Source organism: Cervus elaphus, chromosome 18 (assembly GCF_910594005.1).
Source record: "Cervus elaphus chromosome 18, mCerEla1.1, whole genome shotgun sequence".
NCBI lineage: Eukaryota > Metazoa > Chordata > Mammalia > Artiodactyla > Cervidae > Cervus > Cervus elaphus.
In genome coordinates, this window is record NC_057832.1 from 10,029,284 (window position 1) to 10,050,450 (window position 21,167).

A 21,167-nucleotide genomic window follows, 5' to 3' on the forward strand; every position below is an offset into this window, starting at 1 on the left:
CTGGAGTGCCATCAAGGAAATCAAGGCTTCTTTCATGTGTGATGTGCAACACGGAATTACTCTGCACGCAGTGCAGGGGAATCGGGCCTCATCTCGCGGCGAGGGGGAAGTCTCATGGTTTTTCTCGAGTTGCGGCGGGAACGTGGGTTATATTCTCGAGTTACGACGGGAATGGCCCTTCCACCCACGTGTTTCTTCAGCGACGTCAAGACTCCTGCGTAGTTGCGAGGGACAACTCGGGATTCTCCTCGAGGCTTGGCAGGGCAATTGGGACGCCTCTCCAGCTGAGGCGGGAGACCAAGGGTCCCTTTCCATGTGCCACTGGAATTCTGGGACTCCTATCAAGTTTCACGAGGAGTCAGGCATCATCTCCTTTGGAGGCACTGATGTCCGCGTACCTCTGGAGTTTTCAAAGGATGTGAGGCTTCCGGTCGCGATGAGGTGGGGAACTAGGTCTTTCTCTGTGGTCTCAACAGGGGATTCAGACATCCTTTCGTCTTGGGAGATGCAAGAGGAGCCTGCATTCAAGTCACTGCAGGGATATCCGGCCTTATTTCGAGTCAGGGCATCGCGGTGTCCATTCCACTTGAGGCCGCAAACTCAGGGCCCCTCTCACATACCTAGAGCTGAGAGAAGCCTCCTCTTGAGGTGCTTGTGGTAAGGTGGTATTCCTCTGGAGTCGAAGCCAGGGACTAACCTCTCATCTCGAGTTGATTTTTGGTCCACGGAGCTCTTTCGTGTTGCTACAGTGACCTCAGGATCCCTCTAGCCTTGAAACAGTGTTCTTGGCGTTTCTCTGGAGTGCCATCAAGGAAATCAAGGCTCCTTTCATGTGTGATGTACAACAAGGAATTGCTCTGCACGCAGTGCAGGGGAATCGGGCCTCATATCGCGGCGAGGGGGAAGTCTCATGGTTTTTCTCGAGTTGCGGCGGGAACCTGGGGTATATTCTCGAGTTACGACGGGGATGGCCCTTCCACACACGTGTTTGTTCAGCGACGTCAGGACTCCTGCCTAGTTGCGAGGGACAACTTGGGATTCTCCTCGAGGCTTGGCAGGGCAATTGGGACGCCTCTCCAGCTGAGGCGGGAGACCAAGGGTCCCTTTCCACGTGCACAGGAATCCTGGGACTCCTATCAAGTTTCACGAGGAGTCAGGCATCGTCTCCTTTGGAGGCACTGATCTCCGCGTACCTCTGAAGTTTTCAAAGGATGTGAGGCATCCGGTCGCGATGAGGTGGGGAACTAGGGCTTTCTCTGTGGTCTCCACAGGGGATTCAGACATCCTTTCGTCTTGGGAGATGCAAGACGAGCCTGCATTCAAGTCACTGCAGGGATATCCGGCCTTATTTCGAGTCAGGGCATCGCGGTGTCCATTCCACTTGAGGCCGCAACCTCAGGGTCCCTCTCACATACCTAGAGCTGAGAGAAGCCTCCTCTTGAGGTGCTTGTGGTAAGGTGGTATTCCTCTGGAGTCGAAGCCAGGGACTAACCTCTCATCTCGAGTTGATTTTTGGTCCACGGAGCTCTTTCGTGTTGCTACATGGACCTCAGGATCCCTCTAGCCTTGAAACAGCGTTCTTGGGGTTTCTCTGGAGTGCCACCAAGGAAATCAAGGCTCCTTTCATGTGTGATGTGCAACACGGAATTACTCTGCACGCAGTGCAGGGGAATCGGGCCTCATCTCACGGCGAGGGGGAAGTCTCATGGTTTTTCTCGAGTTGCGGCGGGAACCTGGGGTATATTCTCGAGTTACGATGGGGATGGCCCTTCCACCCACGTGATTGTTCAGCGACATCAGGACTCCTGCCTAGTTGTGAGGGACAACTCGGGATTCTCCTCGAGGCTTGGCAGGGCAATTGGGACGCCTCTCCAGCTGAGGCGGGAGACCAAGTGTCCCTTACCACGTGCCACAGGAATCCTGGGACTCCTATCAAGTTTCAAGAGGAGTCAGGCATCGTCTCCTTTGGAGGCACTGATCTCCGCGTACCTCTGTAATTTTCAAAGGATGTAAAGCCTCCGGTCGCGATGAGGTGGGGACCTAGGTCTTTCTCTATGGTCTCCACAGGGGATTCAGACATCCTTTCGTCTTGTGAAATGCAAGACGAGCCTGCATTCAAGTCACTGCCGGGATATTCGGCCTTATTTCGCGTCAGCTAATCGCAGTGTCCATTCCACTTGAGGCCGCAAAATCAGGGGTCCTCTCACATACCTACAGCTGAGAGAAGCCTCCTCTTGAGATGCTTGTGGTAAGGTGGTATTCCTCTGGAGTCGAAGCCAGGGACTAACCTCACATCTCGAGTTGATTTTTGGTCCACGGAGCTCCTTCGTGTTGCTACAGTGAATTCAGGATCCCTCTAGCCTTGAAACAGTGTTCTTGGGGTTTCTCTGGAGTTCCACCAAGGAAATCAAGGTTCCTTTCATGTGTGATGTGCAACACGGAATTGCTCTGCATGCAGTGCAGGGGAATCGGGCTTCATCTCGCGGCGAGGGGGAAGTCTCATGGTTTTTCTCGAGTTGCGGCGGGAACCTGGGGTATATTCTCGAGTTACGACGGGGATGGCCCTTCCACCCACGTCTTTGTTCAGCGACGTCAGGACTCCTGCCTAGTTGCGAGGGACAACTCGGGATTCTCCTCGAGGCTTGGCAGGGCAATTGGGACGCCTCTCCAGCTGAGGCGGGAGACCAAGGGTCCCTTTCCTTGTGCCACAGGAATCCTGGGACTCCTATCAAGTTTCATGAGGAGTCAGGCATTGTCTCCTTTGGAGGCACTGATCTCCGTGTACCTCTGGAGTTTTCAAAGGATGTGAGGCCTCCGGTCGCGATGAGGTGGGGAACTATGTCTTTCTCTGTGGTCTCCCCAGGGGATTCAGACATGCTTTCGTCTTGGGAGATGCAAGACGAGCCTGCATTCAAGTCACTGCAGGGATATCCGGCCTTATTTCGAGTCAGGGCATCGCGGTGTCCATTCCACTTGAAGCCGCAAACTCAGGGTCCCTCTCACATACCTAGAGCTGAGAGAAGCCTCCTCTTGAGGTGCTTGTGGTTAGGTGGTATTCCTCTGGAGTCGAAGCCAGGGACTAACCTCTCATCTCGAGTTGATTTTTGGTCCACGGAGCTCTTTCTTGTTGCTACATGGACCTCAGGATCCCTCTAGCCTTGAAACAGCGTTCTTGGGGTTTCTCTGGAGTGCCACCAAGGAAATCAAGGCTCCTTTCATGTGTGATGTGCAACACGGAATTGCTCTGCACGCAGTGCAGGGGAATCGGGCCTCATCTCCGGGCGAGGGGGAAGTCTCATGGTTTTTCTCGAGTTCCGGCGGGAAATTGGGGTATATTCTAGAGTTACGACGTGGATGGCCCTTCCACACACGTGTTGCTTCAGCAACGGCAGGACTCCTGCCTAGTTGGAGGGACAACTCGGGATTCTCCTCGAGGCTTGGCAGGGCAATTGGGACGCCTCTCCAGCTGAGGCGGGAGACCAAGGGTCCCTTTCCACGTGCCACAGGAATCCTGGGACTCCTATCAAGTTTCACGAGGAGTCAGGCATCGTCTCCTTTGGAGGCACTGATCTCCGCGTACCTCTGGAGTTTTCAAAGGATGTGAGGCCTCCGGTAGCGATGAGGTGGGGAACTAGGTCTTTCTCTGTGGTCTACACAGGGGATTCAGACATCCTTTCGTCTTGGGAGATGCAAGACGAGTCTGCATTCAAGTCACTGCACGGAAATCCAGCCTTATTTCGAGTCAGGGCATCGCGGTGTCCATTCCACTTGAGGCCGCAAACTCAGGGTCCCTCTCACATACATAGAGCTGAGAGAAGCCTCCTCTTGAGGTGCTTGTGGTAAGGTGGTATTCCTGTGGAGTTGAAGCCAGGGACTAACCTCACATCTCGAGTTGATTTTTGGTCCACGGAGCTCTTTCGTGTTGCTACAGTGAATTCAGGATCCCTCTAGCCTTGAACCAGTGTTCTTGGGGTTTCTCTGGAATGCCACCAAGGAAATCAAGGCTTGTTTCATGTGTGATGTGTAACACGGAATTGCTCTGCACGCAGTGCAGGGGAATCGGGCCTCATCTCGCGCCGAGGGGAAAGTCTCATGGTTTTTCTCGAGTTGCGGCGGGAACCTGGGGTATATTCTCGAGTTACGACGGGGATGGCCCTTCCACCCACGTGATTGTTCAGCGACCTCAGGACTCCTGCCTAGTTGCGAGGGACAACTCGGGATTCTCCTCGAGGCTTGGCAGGGCAATTGGGACGCCTCTCCAGCTGAGGCCGGAGACCAAGAGTAACTTTCCACGTGCCACAGGAATCCTGGGACTCCTATCAAGTTTCACGAGGAGTCAGGCATCGTCTCCTTTGGAGGCACTGATCTCCGTGTACCTCTGGAGTTTTCAAAGGATGTGAGGCCTCCGGTCGTGATGAGGTGGGGAACTATGTCTTTCTCTGTGGTCTCCACAGGGGATTCAGACATGCTTTCGTCTTGGGAGATGCAAGACGAGCCTGCATTCAAGTCACTGCAGGGATATCCGGCCTTATTTCGAGTCAGGGCATCGCGGTGTCCATTCCACTTGAGGCCGCAAACTCAGGGTCCCTCTCACATACCTAGAGCTGAGAGAAGCCTCCTCTTGAGGTGCTTGTGGTAAGGTGGTATTCCTCTGGAGTCGAAGCCAGGGACTAACCTCTCATCTCGAGTTGATTTTTGGTCCACGGAGCTCTTTCTTGTTGCTACATGGACCTCAGGATCCCTCTAGCCTTGAAACAGCGTTCTTGGGGTTTCTCTGGAGTGCCACCAAGGAAATCAAGGCTCCTTTCATGTGTGATGTGCAACACGGAATTGCTCTGCACGCAGTGCAGGGGAATCGGGCCTCATCTCCGGGCGAGGGGGAAGTCTCATGGTTTTTCTCGAGTTCCGGCGGGAAATTGGGGTATATTCTGGAGTTACGACGTGGATGGCCCTTCCACACACGTGTTGCTTCAGCAACGGCAGGACTCCTGCCTAGTTGCGAGGGACAACTCGGGATTCTCCTCGAGGCTTGGCAGGGCAATTGGGACGCCTCTCCAGCTGAGGCGGGAGACCAAGGGTCCCTTTCCACGTGCCACAGGAATCCTGGGACTCCTATCAAGTTTCACGAGGAGTCAGGCATCGTCTCCTTTGGAGGCACTGATCTCCGCGTACCTCTGGAGTTTTCAAAGGATGTGAGGCCTCCGGTAGCGATGAGGTGGGGAACTAGGTCTTTCTCTGTGGTCTACACAGGGGATTCAGACATCCTTTCGTCTTGGGAGATGCAAGACGAGTCTGCATTCAAGTCACTGCAGGGAAATCCAGCCTTCTTTCGAGTCAGGGCATCGCGGTGTCCATTCCACTTGAGGCCGCAAACTCAGGGTCCCTCTCACATACATAGAGCTGAGAGAAGCCTCCTCTTGAGGTGCTTGTGGTAAGGTGGTATTCCTGTGGAGTTGAAGCCAGGGACTAACCTCACATCTCGAGTTGATTTTTGGTCCACGGAGCTCTTTCGTGTTGCTACAGTGAATTCAGGATCCCTCTAGCCTTGAACCAGTGTTCTTGGGGTTTCTCTGGAGTGCCACCAAGGAAATCAAGGCTCGTTTCATGTGTGATGTGTAACACGGAATTGCTCTGCACGCAGTGCAGGGGAATCGGGCCTCATCTCGCGCCGAGGGGAAAGTCTCATGGTTTTTCTCGAGTTGCGGCGGGAACCTGGGGTATATTCTCGAGTTACGACGGGGATGGCCCTTCCACCCACGTGATTGTTCAGCGACATCAGGACTCCTGCCTAGTTGCGAGGGACAACTCGGGATTCTCCTCGAGGCTTGGCAGGGCAATTGGGACGCCTCTCCAGCTGAGGCGGGAGACCAAGGGTCCCTTTCCACGTGCCACAGGAATCCTGGGACTCCTATCAAGTTTCACGAGGAGTCAGGCATCGTCTCCTTTGGAGGCACTGATCTCCGTGTACCTCTCGAGTTTTCAAAGGATGTGAGGCCTCCGGTCGCGATGAGGTGGGGAACTAGGTCTTTCTCTGTGGTCTCCACAGGGGATTCAGACATGCTTTCGTCTTGGGAGATGCAAGACGAGCCTGCATTCAAGTCACTGCAGGGATATCCGGTCTTATTTCGAGTCGGGGCATCGCGGTGTCCATTCCACTTGAGGCCGCAAACTCAGGGTCCTTCTCACATAGCTAGAGCTTAGAGAAGCCTCCGCTTGAGGTGCTTGTGGTAAGGTGGTATTCCTCTGGAGTCGAAGCCAGGGACTAACCTCTCATCTCGAGTTGATTTTTGGTCCCCGGAGTGCTTTCGTGTTGCTACAGTGACCTCAGGATCCCTCTAGCCTCGAAACAGTGTTCTTGGGGTTTCTCTGGAGTGCCATCAAGGAAATCAAGGCTCCTTTCATGTGTGATGTGCAACACGGAATTGCTCTGCACGCAGTGCAGGGGAATCGGGCCTCATCTCGCGGCGAGGAGGAAGTCTCATGGTTTTTCTCGAGTTGCGGTGGGAACCTGGTGTATATTCTCGAGTTCCGACGGGGATGGCCCTTCCACCCACGTGTTTGTTCAGTGACGTCAGGACTCCTGCCTAGTTGCGAGGGACAACTCGGGATTCTCCTCGTGGCTTGGCAGGGCAATTGGGACGCCTCTCCAGCTGAGGCGGGAGACCAAGTGTCCCTTTCCACGTGCCACAGGAATCCTGGGACTCCTATCAAGTTTCACGAGGAGTCAGGCATCGTCTCCTTTGGAGGCACTGATCTCCGCGTACCTCTGGAGTTTTCAAACGATGTGAGGCCTCCGGTTGCGATGAGATGGGGAACTAGGTCTTTCTCTGTGGTCTCCACAGGGGATTCAGACATATTTTCGTCTTCGGAGATGCAAGACGAGCCTGCATTCAAGTCACTGCAGGGATATCCGGCGTTATTTCCCTTCAGGGCATCGCAGTGTCCATTCCACTTGAGGCCGCAAAATCAGGGTCCCTCTCACATACCTAGAGCTGAGAGAAGCCTCCTCTTGAGGTGCTTGTGGTAAGGTGGTATTCCTCTGGATTCGAAGCCAGGGACTAACCTCTCATCTCGAGTTGATTTTTGGTCCACGGAGCTCTTTCGTGTGGCTACAGTGACCTCAGAATCCCTCTAGCCTTGAAACAGTGTTCTTGGGATTTCTCTGGAGTGCCATCAAGGAAATCAAGGCTCCTTTCATGTTTGATGTGCAACACGGAATTGCTTTGAATGCAGTGCAGGGGAATCGGGCCTCATCTTGCGGCGAGGGGGAAGTCTCATGGTTTTTCTCGAGTTGCGGCGGGAACCTGGGGTATATTCTCGAGTTACGACGGGGATGGCCCTGCCACACACGTGTTTGTTCAGCGACGTCAGGACTCCTGCCTAGTTGCGAGGGACAACTCGGGATTCTCCTCGAGGCTTGGCAGGGCAATTGGGACGCCTCTCCAGCTGAGGCGGGAGACCAAGGGTCCCTTTCCACGTGCCACAGGAATCCTGGGACTCCTAAGAAGTTTCACGAAGAGTCAGGCATCGTCTCCTTTGGAGGCACTGATCTCCGCGTACCTCTGGAGTTTTCAAAGGATGTGAGGCCTCCGGTCGCGATGAGGTGGGGAACTAGGTGTTTCTCTGTGGTCTCCACAGGGGATTCAGACATCCTTTCGTCTTGGGAGATGCAAGACGAGACTGCATTCAAGTCACTGCAGGGATATCCGGCCTTATTTCGAGTCAGGGCATCGCGGTGTCCATTCCACCTGAGGCCGCAAACTCAGGGGCCCTCTCACATACCTAGAGCTGAGAGAAGCCTCCTCTTGAGGTGCTTGTGGTAAGGAGGTATTCCTCTGGAGTCGAAGCCAGGGACTACCCTCTCATCTCGAGTTGATTTTTGGTCCACGGAGCTCTTTCGTGTTGCTACAGTGACCTCAGGATCCCTCTAGCCTTGAAACAGTATTCTTGGGGTTTCTCTGGAGTGCCACCAAGGAAATCAAGGCTCCTTTCATGTGTGATGTGCAACACGGAATTGCTCTGCACGCAGTGCAGGGGAATCGGGCCTCATCTCGCGGCGAGGGGGAAGTCTCATGGTTTTTCTCGAGTTGCGGCGGGAACCTGGGGTATATTCTCGAATTACGACGGGGATGGCCCTTCTACCCACGTGATTGTTCAGCGACATCAGGACTCCTGCCTAGTTGCGAGGGACAACTCGGGATTCTCCTCGAGGCTTGGCAGGGCAATTGGGACGCCTCTCCAGCTGAGGCGGGAGACCAAGTGTCCCTTTCCACGTGCCACAGGAATCCTGGGACTCCTATAAACTTTCACGAGGAGTCAGGCATCTTCTCCTTTGGAGGCACTGATCTCTGCGTACCTCTGGAATTTTCAAAGGATGTGAGGCCTCCGGTCGCGATGAGGTGGGGAACTAGGTCTTTCTCTGTGGTCTCCACAGGGGATTCAGACATGCTTTCGTCTTGGGAGATGCAAGACGAGCCTGCATTCAAGTCACTGCAGGGATATCCGGCCTTATTTCGAGTCAGGGCATCGCGGTGTCCATTCCACTTGAGGCCGCAAATTCAGGGTCCCTCTCACATAGCTAGAGCTGAGAGAAGCCTCCTCTTGAGGTGCTTGTGGTAAGGTGGTATACCTCTGGAGTCGAAGCCAGGGACTAACTTCTCATCTCGAGTTGATTTTTGGTCCACGGAGCTCTTTCGTGTTGCTACAGTGACCTCAGTATCCCTCTACGCTTGAAAGAGTGTTCTTGGGGTTTCTCTGGAGTGCCATCAAGGAAATCAAGGCTCCTTTCATGTGTGATGTGCAACACGGAATTGCTCTGCACGCAGTGCAGGGGAATCGGGCCTCATCTCGCGGAGAGGGGGAAGTCTCATGGTTTTTCTCGAGTTGCGGCGGGAACCTGGGGTATATTCTCGAGTTATGACGGGGATGGCCCTTCCACACACGTGTTTGTTCAGCGTCGTCAGGACTCCTGCCTAGTTGCGAGGGACAACTCGGGATTCTCCTCGAGGCTTGGCAGGGCAATTGGGACGCCTCTCCAGCTGAGGCGGGAGACCAAGGGTCCCTTTCCACGTGCCACAGGAATCCTGGGACTCCTATCAAGTTTCACGAGGAGTCAGGCATCGTCTCCTTTGGAGGCACTGATCTCCGCGTACCTCTGGAGTTTTCAAAGGATGTGAGGCCTCCGGTCGCTATGAGGTGGGGAACTAGGTTTTTCTCTGTGGTCTCCACAGGGGATTCAGACATGCTTTCGTCTTGGGAGATGCAAGACGAGCCTGCATTCAAGTCACTGCAGGGATATCCGGCCTTATTTCGAGTCAGGGCATCGAGGTGTCCATTCCACTTGAGGCCGCAAACTCAGGGTCCCTCTCACATACCTAGAGCTGAGAGAAGCCTCCTCTTGAGGTGCTTGTGGTAAGGTGGTATTCCTCTGGAGTCGAAGCAAGGGACTAACCTCTCATCTCGAGTTGATTTTTGGTCCATGGAGCTCTTTCGTGTTGCTACAGTGACCTCAGGATCCCTCTAGCCTTGAAACAGTGTTCTTGGGGTTTCTCTGGAGTGCCATCAAGGAAATCAATGCTCCTTTCATGTTTGATGTGCAACACGGAATTGCTCTGCATGCAGCGCAGGGGAATCGGGCCTCATCTCACGGCGAGGGGGAAGTCTCATGGTTTTTCTCGAGTTGCGGCGGGAACCTGGGGTGTATTCTCGAGTTATGACAGGGATGGCCCTTGCACCCACGTGTTTCTTCAGCGACGTCAGGACTTCTGCCTAGTTGCGAGGGACAACTCGGGATTCTCCTCGAGGCTTGGCAGGGCAATTGGGACGCCTCTCCAGCTGAGGCGGGAGACCAAGGGTCCCTTTCCACGTGCCACAGGAATCCAGGGACTCCTATCAAGGTTCACGAGGAGTCAGGCATTGTCTCCTTTGGAGACACTGATCTCCGTGTACCTCTGAAGTTTTCAAAGGATGTGAGGCATCCGGTAGCGATGAGGTGGGGAACTAGGTCTTTCTCTGTGGTCTCCACAGGGGATTCAGACATCCTTTCGTCTTGGGAGATGCAAGACGAGCCTGCATTCAAGTCACTGCAGGGAAATCCAGCCTTATTTCGAGTCAGGGCATCGCGGTGTCCATTCCACTTGAGGCCGCAAACTCAGGGCCCCTCTCACATACCTAGAGGTGACAGAAGCCTCCTCTTGAGGTGGTTGTGGTAAGGTGGTATTCCTCTGGAGTCGAAGCCAGGGACTAACCTCACATCTCGAGTTGATTTTTGGTTCACGGAGCTCTTTCGTGTTGCTACAGTGAATTCAGGATCCCTCTAGCCTTGAAACAGTGTTCTTGGGGTTTCTCTGGAGTGCCACCAAAGAAATCAAGGCTCCTTTCATGTGTGATGTGCAACACGGAATTGCTCTGCACGCAGTGAAGGGAAATCGGGCCTCATATCACGGCGAGGGGGAAGTCTCATGGTTTTTCTCGAGTTGCGGCGGGAACCTGGGGTATATTCTCGAGTTAGACGGGGATGGCCCTTCCACCCACGTGTTTGTTCAGCGACCTCAGGACTCCTGCCTAGTTGCGAGGGACAACTCGGGATTCTCCTCGAGGCTTGGCAGGGCAATTGGGACGCCTCTCCAGCTGAGGCGGGAGACCAAGGGTCCCTTTCCACGTGCCACAGGAATCCTGGGACTCCTATCAAGTTTCACGAGGAGTCAGGCATCGTCTCCTTTGGAGGTACTGATCTCCGCGTACCTCTGGAGTTTTCAAAGGATGTGAGGCCTCCGGTCGCCATGAAGTGGGGAACTAGGTCTTTCTCTGTGGTCTGCACAGGGGATTCAGACATCCTTTCGTCTTGGGAGATTCAAGAAGAGCCTGCATTCAAGTCATTGCAGGGATATCCGGCCTTATTTCGAGTCAGGGCTTCGCGGTGTCCATTCAACTTGAGGCCGCAAACTCAGCGTCCCTCTTACATACCTAGAGCTGAGAGAAGCCTCCTCTTGAGGTGCTTGTGGTAAGGTGGTATTCCTCTGGAGTCGAAGCCAGGGACTAACCTCCTATCTCGAGTTGATTTTTGGTCCACAGAGCTCTTTCGTGTGGCTACAGTGACCTCAGGATCCCTCTAGCCTTGAAAGAGTGTTCTTGGGGTTTCTCTGGAGTGCCATCAAGGAAATCAAGGCTTCTTTCATGTGTGATGTGCAACACGGAATTGCTCTGAACGCAGTGCAGGGGAATCGGGCCTCATCTCGCAGCGAGGGGGAAGTCTCATGGTTTTTCTCGAGTTGTGGCGGGAACCTGGGGTATATTCTCGAGTTACGACGGGGATGGCCCTTCCACACACGTGTTTGTTCAGCGAGGTCAGGACTCCTGCCTAGTTGCGAGGGACAACTCGGGATTCTCCTCGAGGCTTGGCAGGGCAATTGGGACGCCTCTCCAGCTGAGGCGGGAGACCAAGAGTCCCTTTCCACGTGCCACAGGAATCCTGGGAATCCTATCAAGTTTCACGAGGAGTCAGGCATCGTCTCCTTTGGAGGCACTGATCTCCGCGTACCTCTGGAGTTTTCAAAGTATGTGAGGCCTCCGGTCGCGATGAGGTGGGGAACTAGGTGTTTCTCTGTGGTCTCCACAGGGGATTCAGACATCCTTTCGTCTTGGGAGATGCAAGACGAGCCTGCATTCAAGTCACTGCAGGGATATCCGGCCTTATTTCGAGTCAGGGCATCGCGGTGTCCATTCCACCTGAGGCCGCAAACTCAGGGTCCCTCTCACATACCTAGAGCTGAGAGAAGCCTCCTCTTGAGGTGCTTGTGGTAAGGAGGTATTATTCTGGAGTCGAAGCCAGGGACTACCCTCTCATCTCGAGTTGATTTTTGGTCCACGGAGCTCTTTCGTGTTGCTACAGTGACCTCAGGATCCCTCTAGCCTTGAAAGAGTATTCTTGGGGTTTCTCTGGAGTGCCACCAAGGAAATCAAGGCTCCTTTCATGTGTGATGTGCAACACGGAATTGCTCTGCAGGCAGTGCAGGGGAATCGGGCCTCATCTCGCGGCGAGGGGGAAGTCTCATGGTTTTTCTCGAGTTGCGGCGGGAACCTGGGGTATATTCTCGAGTTACGACGGGGATGGCCCTTCTACCCACGTGATTGTTCAGCGACATCAGGACTCCTGCCTAGTTGCGAGGGACAAATCGGGATTCTCCTCGAGGCTTGGCAGGGCAATTGGGACGCCTCTCCAGCTGAGGCGGGAGACCAAGTGTCCCTTTCCACGTGCCACAGGAATCCTGGGACTCCTATAAACTTTCACGAGGAGTCAGGCATCGTCTCCTTTGGAGGCACTGATCTCTGCGTACCTCTGGAATTTTCAAAGGATGTGAGGCCTCCGGTCGCGATGAGGTGGGGAACTAGGTCTTTCTCTGTGGTCTCCACAGGGGATTCAGACATGCTTTCGTCTTGGGAGATGCAAGACGAGCCTGCATTCAAGTCACTGCAGGGATATACGGCCTTATTTCGAGTCAGGGCATCGCGGTGTCCATTCCACTTGAGGCCGCAAACTCAGGGTCCCTCTCACATAGCTAGAGCTGAGAGAAGCCTCCTCTTAAGGTGCTTGTGGTAAGGTGGTATTCCTCTGGAGTCGAAGCCAGGGACTAACTTCTCATCTCGAGTTGACTTTTGGTCCACGGAGCTCTTTCGTGTTGCTACAGTGACCTCAGTATCCCTCTACGCTTGAAAGAGTGTTCTTGGGGTTTCTCTGGAGTGCCATCAAGGAAATCAAGGCTCCTTTCATGTGTGATGTGCAACACGGAATTGCTCTGCGCGCAGTGCAGGGGAATCGGGCCTCATCTCGCGGAGAGGGGGAAGTCTCATGGTTTTTCTCGAGTTGCGGCGGGAACCTGGGGTATATTCTCGAGTTATGACAAGGATGGCCCTTCCACACACGTGTTTGTTCAGCGTCGTCAGGACTCCTGCCTAGTTGCGAGGGACAACTCGGGATTCTCCTCGAGGCTTGGCAGGGCAATTGGGACGCCTCTCCAGCTGAGGCGGGAGACCAAGGTTCCCTTTCCACATGCCACAGGAATCCTGGGACTCCTATCAAGTTTCACGAGGAGTCAGGCATCGTCTCCTTTGGAGGCACTGATCTCCGCGTACCTCTGGAGTTTTCAAAGGATGTGAGGCCTCCGGTCGCGATGAGGTGGGGAACTAGGTCTTTCTCTGTGGTCTCCACAGGGGATTCAGACATCCTTTCGTCTTGGGAGATGCAAGACGAGCCTGCATTCAAGTCACTGCAGGGATATCCGGCCTTATTTCGAGTCAGGGCATCGCGGTGTCCATTCCACCTGAGGCCGCAAACTCAGGGGCCCTCTCACATACCTAGAGCTGAGAGAAGCCTCCTCTTGAGGTGCTTGTGGTAAGGAGGTATTCCTCTGGAGTCGAAGCCAGGGACTACCCTCTCATCTCGAGTTGATTTTTGGTCCACGGAGCTCTTTCGTGTTGCTACAGTGACTTCAGGATCCCTCTAGCCTTGAAACAGTATTCTTGGGGTTTCTCTGGAGTGCCACCAAGGAAATCAAGGCTCCTTTCATGTGTGATGTGCAACACGGAATTGCTCTGCACGCAGTGCAGGGGAATCGGGCCTCATCTCGCGGCGAGGGGGAAGTCTCATGGTTTTTCTCGAGTTGCGGCGGGAACCTGGGGTATATTCTCGAATTACGACGGGGATGGCCCTTCTACCCACGTGATTGTTCAGCGACAACAGGACTCCTGCCTAGTTGCGAGGGACAACTCGGGATTCTCCTCGAGGCTTGGCAGGGCAATTGGGACGCCTCTCCAGCTGAGGCGGGAGACCAAGTGTCCCTTTCCACGTGCCACAGGAATCCTGGGACTCCTATAAACTTTCACGAGGAGTCAGGCATCGTCTCCTTTGGAGGCACTGATCTCTGCGTACCTCTGGAATTTTCAAAGGATGTGAGGCCTCCGGTCGCGATGAGGTGGGGAACTAGGTCTTTCTCTGTGGTCTCCACAGGGGATTCAGACATGCTTTCGTCTTGCGAGATGCAAGACGAGCCTGCATTCAAGTCACTGCAGGGATATCCGGCCTTATTTCGAGTCAGGGCATCGCGGTGTCCATTCCACTTGAGGCCGCAAACTCAGGGTCCCTCTCACATAGCTAGAGCTGAGAGAAGCCTCCTCTTAAGGTGCTTGTGGTAAGGTGGTATACCTCTGGAGTCGAAGCCAGGGACTAACTTCTCATCTCGAGTTGACTTTTGGTCCACGGAGATCTTTCGTGTTGCTACAGTGACCTCAGTATCCCTCTACGCTTGAAAGAGTGTTCTTGGGGTTTCTCTGGAGTGCCATCAAGGAAATCAAGGCTCCTTTCATGTGTGATGTGCAACACGGAATTGCTCTGCGCGCAGTGCAGGGGAATCGGGCCTCATCTCGCGGAGAGGGGGAAGTCTCATGGTTTTTCTCGAGTTGCGGCGGGAACCTGGGGTATATTCTCGAGTTATGACAGGGATGGCCCTTCCACACACGTGTTTGTTCAGCGTCGTCAGGACTCCTGCCTAGTTGCGAGGGACAACTCGGGATTCTCCTCGAGGCTTGGCAGGGCAATTGGGACGCCTCTCCAGCTGAGGCGGGAGACCAAGGGTCCCTTTCCACGTGCCACAGGAATCCTGGGACTCCTATCAAGTTTCACGAGGAGTCAGGCATCGTCTCCTTTGGAGGCACTGATCTCCGCGTACCTCTGGAGTTTTCAAAGGATGTGAGGCCTCCGGTCGCGATGAGGTGGGGAACTAGGTCTTTCTCTGTGGTCTCCACAGGGGATTCAGACATCCTTTCGTCTTGGGAGATGCAAGACGAGCCTGCATTCAAGTCACTGCAGGGATATCCGGCCTTATTTCGAGTCAGGGCATCGCGGTGTCCATTCCACCTGAGGCCGCAAACTCAGGGGCCCTCTCACATACCTAGAGCTGAGAGAAGCCTCCTCTTGAGGTGCTTGTGGTAAGGAGGTATTCCTCTGGAGTCGAAGCCAGGGACTACCCTCTCATCTCGAGTTGATTTTTGGTCCACGGAGCTCTTTCGTGTTGCTACAGTGACTTCAGGATCCCTCTAGCCTTGAAACAGTATTCTTGGGGTTTCTCTGGAGTGCCACCAAGGAAATCAAGGCTCCTTTCATGTGTGATGTGCAACACGGAATTGCTCTGCACGCAGTGCAGGGGAATCGGGCCTCATCTCGCGGCGAGGGGGAAGTCTCATGGTTTTTCTCGAGTTGCGGCGGGAACCTGGGGTATATTCTCGAATTACGACGGGGATGGCCCTTCTACCCACGTGATTGTTCAGCGACAACAGGACTCCTGCCTAGTTGCGAGGGACAACTCGGGATTCTCCTCGAGGCTTGGCAGGGCAATTGGGACGCCTCTCCAGCTGAGGCGGGAGACCAAGTGTCCCTTTCCACGTGCCACAGGAATCCTGGGACTCCTATAAACTTTCACGAGGAGTCAGGCATCGTCTCCTTTGGAGGCACTGATCTCTGCGTACCTCTGGAATTTTCAAAGGATGTGAGGCCTCCGGTCGCGATGAGGTGGGGAACTAGGTCTTTCTCTGTGGTCTCCACAGGGGATTCAGACATGCTTTCGTCTTGCGAGATGCAAGACGAGCCTGCATTCAAGTCACTGCAGGGATATCCGGCCTTATTTCGAGTCAGGGCATCGCGGTGTCCATTCCACTTGAGGCCGCAAACTCAGGGTACCTCTCACATAGCTAGAGCTGAGAGAAGCCTCCTCTTGAGGTGCTTGTGGTAAGGTGGTATACCTCTGGAGTCGAAGCCAGGGACTAACTTCTCATCTCGAGTTGATTTTTGGTCCACGGAGCTCTTTCGTGTTGCTACAGTGACCTCAGTATCCCTCTACGCTTGAAAGAGTGTTCTTGGGGTTTCTCTGGAGTGCCATCAAGGAAATCAAGGCTCCTTTCATGTGTGATGTGCAACACGGAATTGCTCTGCGCGCAGTGCAGGGGAATCGGGCCTCATCTCGCGGAGAGGGGGAAGTCTCATGGTTTTTCTCGAGTTGCGGCGGGAACCTGGGGTATATTCTCGAGTTATGACGGGGATGGCCCTTCCACCCACGTGTTTGTTCAGCGTCGTCAGGACTCCTGCCTAGTTGCGAGGGACAACTCGGGATTCTCCTCGAGGCTTGGCAGGGCAATTGGGACGCCTCTCCAGCTGAGGCGGGAGACCAAGGGTCCCTTTCCACGTGCCACAGGAATCCTGGGACTCCTATCAAGTTTCACGAGGAGTCAGGCATCGTCTCCTTTGGAGGCACTGACCTCCGCGTACCTCTGGAGTTTTCAAAGGATGTGAGGCCTCCGGTCGCGATGAGGTGGGGAACTAGGTCTTTCTCTGTGGTCTCCACAGGGGATTCAGACATCCTTTCGTCTTGGGAGATGCAAGACGAGCCTGCATTCAAGTCACTGCAGGGATATCCGGTCTTATTTCGAGTCGGGGCATCGCGGTGTCCATTCCACTTGAGGCAGCAAACTCAGGGTCCTTCTCACATAGCTAGAGCTGAGAGAAGCCTCCTCTTGAGGTGCTTGTGGTAAGGTGGTATTCCTCTGGAGTCGAAGCCAGGGACTAACCTCTCATCTCGAGTTGATTTTTGGTCCCCGGAGCGCTTTCGTGTTGCTACAGTGACCTCAGGATCCCTCTAGCCTCGAAACAGTGTTCTTGGGGTTTCTCTGGAGTGCCATCAAGGAAATCAAGGTTCCTTTCATGTGTAATGTGCAACACGGAATTGCTCTGCAGGCAGTGCAGGGGAATCGGGCCTCATCTCGCGGCGAGGAGGAAGTCTCATGGTTTTTCTCGAGTTGCGGTGGGAACCTGGTGTATATTCTCGAGTTCCGACGGGGATGGCCCTTCCACCCACGTGTTTGTTCAGTGACGTCAGGACTCCTGCCTAGTTGCGAGGGAAAACTCGGGATTCTCCTCGAGGCTTGGCAGGGCAATTGGGACGCCTCTCCAACTGAGGCGGGAGACCAAGGGTCGCATTCCACGTGCCATAGGAATCCTGGGACTCCTATCAAGATTCACGAGGAGTCAGGCATCGTCTCCTTTGGAGGCACTGATCTCCGCGTACCTCTGGAGTTTTCAAAGGATGTGAGGCCTCCGGTCGCGATGAGGTGGGGAACTAGGTTTTTCTCTGTGGTCTCCACAGGGGATTCAGACATCCTTTCGTCTTGGGAGATGCAAGACGAGCCTGCATTCAAGTCACTGCAGGGATATCCGGCCTTATTTCGAGTCAGGGCATCGCGGTGTCCATTCCACTTGAGGCTGCAAACTCAGGGTCCCTCTCACATAGCTAGAGCTGAGAGAAGCCTCCTCTTGAGGTGATTGTGGTAAGGTGGTATTCCTCTGGAGTCGAAGCCAGGGACTACCCTCTCATCTCGAGTTGATTTTTGGTCCACGGAGCTCTTTCGTGTTGCTACAGTGACCTCAGGATCCCTCTAGCCTTGAAATAGTGTTCTTGGCGTTTCTCTGGAGTGCCATCAAGGAAATCAAGGCTCCTTTCATGTGTGATGTGCAACACGGAATTTCTCTGCACGCAGTGCAGGGGAATCGGGCCTCATCTCGGGGCGAGGGGGAAGTCTCATGGTTTTTCTCGAGTTGCGGCGGGAACCTGGGGTATATTCTCGAGTTACAACGGGGATGGCCCTTCCACCCACGTGTTTGTTCAGTGACCTCAGGACTCCTGCCTAGTTGCGAGGGACAACTCGGGATTCTCCTCGAGGCTTGGCAGGACAATTGGAACGCCTCTCCAGCTGAGGCGGGAGACCAAGGGTCCCTTTCCACGTGCCACAGGAATCCTGGTACTCCTAAGAAGTTTCACGAGGAGTCAGGCATCCTCTCCTTGGGAGGCACTGATCTCCGCGTACCTCTGGAGTTTTCAAAGTATATGAGGCCTCCGGTCGCGATGAGGTGGGGAACTAGGTCTTTCTCTGTGGTCTCCACAGGGGATTCAGACATCCTTTCGTCTTGGGAGATGCAAGACGAGCCTGCATTCAAGTCACTGCAGGGATATCCGGCGTTATTTTGCGTCAGGGCATCGCAGTGTCCATTCCACTTGAGGCCGCAAAATCAGAGTCCCTCTCACATACCAAGAGCTGAGAGAAGCCTCCTCTTGAGGTGCTTGTGGTAAGGTGGTATTCCTCTGGAGTCGAAGCCAGGGACTAACCTCTCATCTCGAGTTGATTCTTGGTCCACGGAGCTCTTTCGTGTTGCTACGGTGACCTCAGGATCCCTCTAGCCTTGAAACAGTGTTCTTGGGGTTTCTCTGGAGTGCCATCAAGGAAATCAAGGCTCCTTTCATGTGTGATGTGCAACACGGAATTGCTCTGCATGCAGTGCAGGGGAATCGGGCCTCATCTCGCGACGAGGGGGAAGTCTCATGGTTTTTCTCGAGTTGCGGTGGGAACCTGGGGTATATTCTCGAGTTACGACGGGGATGGCCCTTCCACACACGTGTTTGTTCAGCGACGTCAGGACTCCTGCCTAGTTGCGAGGAACAACTCGGGATTCTCCTTGAGGATTGGCAGGGCAATTGGGACGCCTCTCCAGCTGAGGCGGGAGACCAAGGGTCCCTTTCCACGGGCCACAGGAATCCTGGAACCTCTATCAAGTTTCACGAGGAGTCAAGCATCGTCTCCTTTGGAGGCACTGATCTCCGCGTACCTCTGGAGTTTTCAAAGGATGTGAGGCCTCTGGTCGCCATGAAGTGGGGAACTAGGTCTTTCTCTGTGGTCTCCACAGGGGATTCAGACATCTTTTCATCTTGGGAGATGCAAGACCAGCCTGCATTCAAGTCACTGCAGGGATATCCGTCATTATTTCGCGTCAGGGCATCGCAGTGTCCATTTCAAGTGAGGCCGCAAACTCAGGGTCCCTCTCACATACCTAGAGCTGAGAGAAGCCTCCTCTTGAGGTGCTTGTGGTAAGGTGGTATTCCGCTGGAGGCGAAGCCAGGGACTAACCTCTCATCTCGAGCTGATTTTTGGTCCACGGAGCTCTTTCGTGTTGCTACAGTGACCTCAGGATCCCTCTAGCCTTGAAACAGTGTTCTTGGGGTTTCTCTGGAGTGCCATCAAGGAAATCAAGGCTCCTTTCATGTGTGATGTGCAACACGGAATTGCTCTGCATGCAGTGCAGGGGAATCGGGCCTCATCTCGCGGCGAGGGGAAAGTCTCATGGTTTTTCTCGAGTTGCGGCGGGATCCTGGTGTACATTCTCGAGTTATGACGGGGATGGCCCTTCCACCCACGTGTTTTTTCAGCGACGTCAGGACTCCTGCCTAGTTGCGAGGGACAACTCTGGATTTTCCTCGAGGCTTGGCAGGGCAATTGGGACGCCTCTCCAGCTGAGGCGGGAGACCAAGTGTACCTTTCCACTTGCCACAGGAATCCTGGGACTTCTATCAAGTTTCACGAGGAGTCAGGCATCGTCTCCTTTAGAGGCACTGATCTCCGTGTACCTCTGGAGTTTTCAAAGGATGTGAGGCCTCCAGTCGCGATGAGGTGGGGAACTAGGTCTTTCTCTGTGGTCTCCACAGGGGATTCAGACATCCTTTCATCTTGGGAGATGCAAGACGAGCCTGCATTCAAGTCACTGCAGGGATATCCGGCCTTATTTCGAGTCAGGGCATCGCGGTGTCCATTCCACTTGAGGCCGCAAACTCAGGGTCCCTCTCACATACATAGAGCTGAGAGAAGCCTCCTCTTGAGGTGCTTGTGGTAAGGTGGTTTTCCTCTGGAGTCGAAGCCACGGACTAACCTCTCATCTCGAGTTGATTTTTGGTCCACGGAGCTCTTTTGTGTTGCTACAGTGACCTCAGGATCCCTCTAGCCTTGAAACAGTGTTCTTGGGGTTTCTCTGGAGTGCCATCAAGGAAATGAATGCTCCTATCATGTGTGATGTGCAACACGGAATTGCTCTACACACAGTGCAGGGGAATCGGTCCTCATCTCGCGACGAGGGGGAAGTCTCATTATTTTTCTAGAGTTGCGGCAGGAACCGGGGGTATATTCTCGAGTTACGACGGGGATGGCCCTTCCACACACGTGTTTGTTCAGCGACGGCAGGACTCCTGCCTAGTTGCAAGGGACAACTCGGGATTCTCCTCGAAGCTTGGCAGGGCAACTGGGACGCCTCTCCGGCTGAGGCGGGAGACCAAGGTTCCCTTTCCACGTGCCACAGGAATCCTGGGACTCCTATCAAGTTTCACGAGGAGGCAGGCATCGTCTCCTTTGGAGGCACTGATCTCTGCGTACCTTTGGAGTTTTCAAAGGATGTGAGGCCTCCGGTCGCGAAGAGGTGGGGAACTAGGTCTTTCTCTGTGGTCTCCACAGGGGATTCAGACATCCTTTCGTCTTGGAAGATGCAAGACGAGCCTGCATTCAAGTCACTGCAGGGATATCAGGCCTTATTTCGAGTCAGGGCATCACGGTGTCCATTCCACTTGAGGCTGCAAACTCAGGGTCCCTCTCACATACCTAGAGCTGAGAGAAGCCTCCTCTTGAGATGCTTGTGGTAAGGTGCTATTCCTCTGGAGTCGAAGTTAGGGACTAACCTCTCATCTCGAGTTGATTTTTGGTCCACGGAACTTTTTCGTGTTGCTACAGTGACCTCAGGATCCCTCTAGCCTTGAAAGAGTGTTCTTGGGGTTTCTCTGGAGTGCCATCAAGGAAATCAAGGCTCCTTTCATGTGTGATGTGCAACACGGAATTGCTCTGCACGCAGTGCAGGGGAATCGGGCCTCATCTCGCGGCGAGGGGGAAGTCTCATGGTTTTTCTCGAGTTGCGGCGGGAACCTGGGGTATATTCTCGAGTTACGACGGGGATGGCCCTTCCACCCACGTGTTTGTTCAGCAACGTCAGGACTCCTGCCTAGTTGCGAGGGACAACTCGGGATTCTCCTCGAGGCTTGGCAGGGCAATTGGGACGCCTCTCCAGCTGAGGCGGGAGACCAAGGGTCCCTTTCCACGTGCCACAGGAATCCTGGGACTCCTAAGAAGTTTCACGAGGAGTGAGGCATCGTCTCCTTTGGAGGCACTGATCTCAGTGTACCTCTGGAGTTTTCAAAGTATATGAGGCCTCCGGTCGCGATGAGGTGGGGAACTAGGTCTTTCTCTGTGGTCTCCAC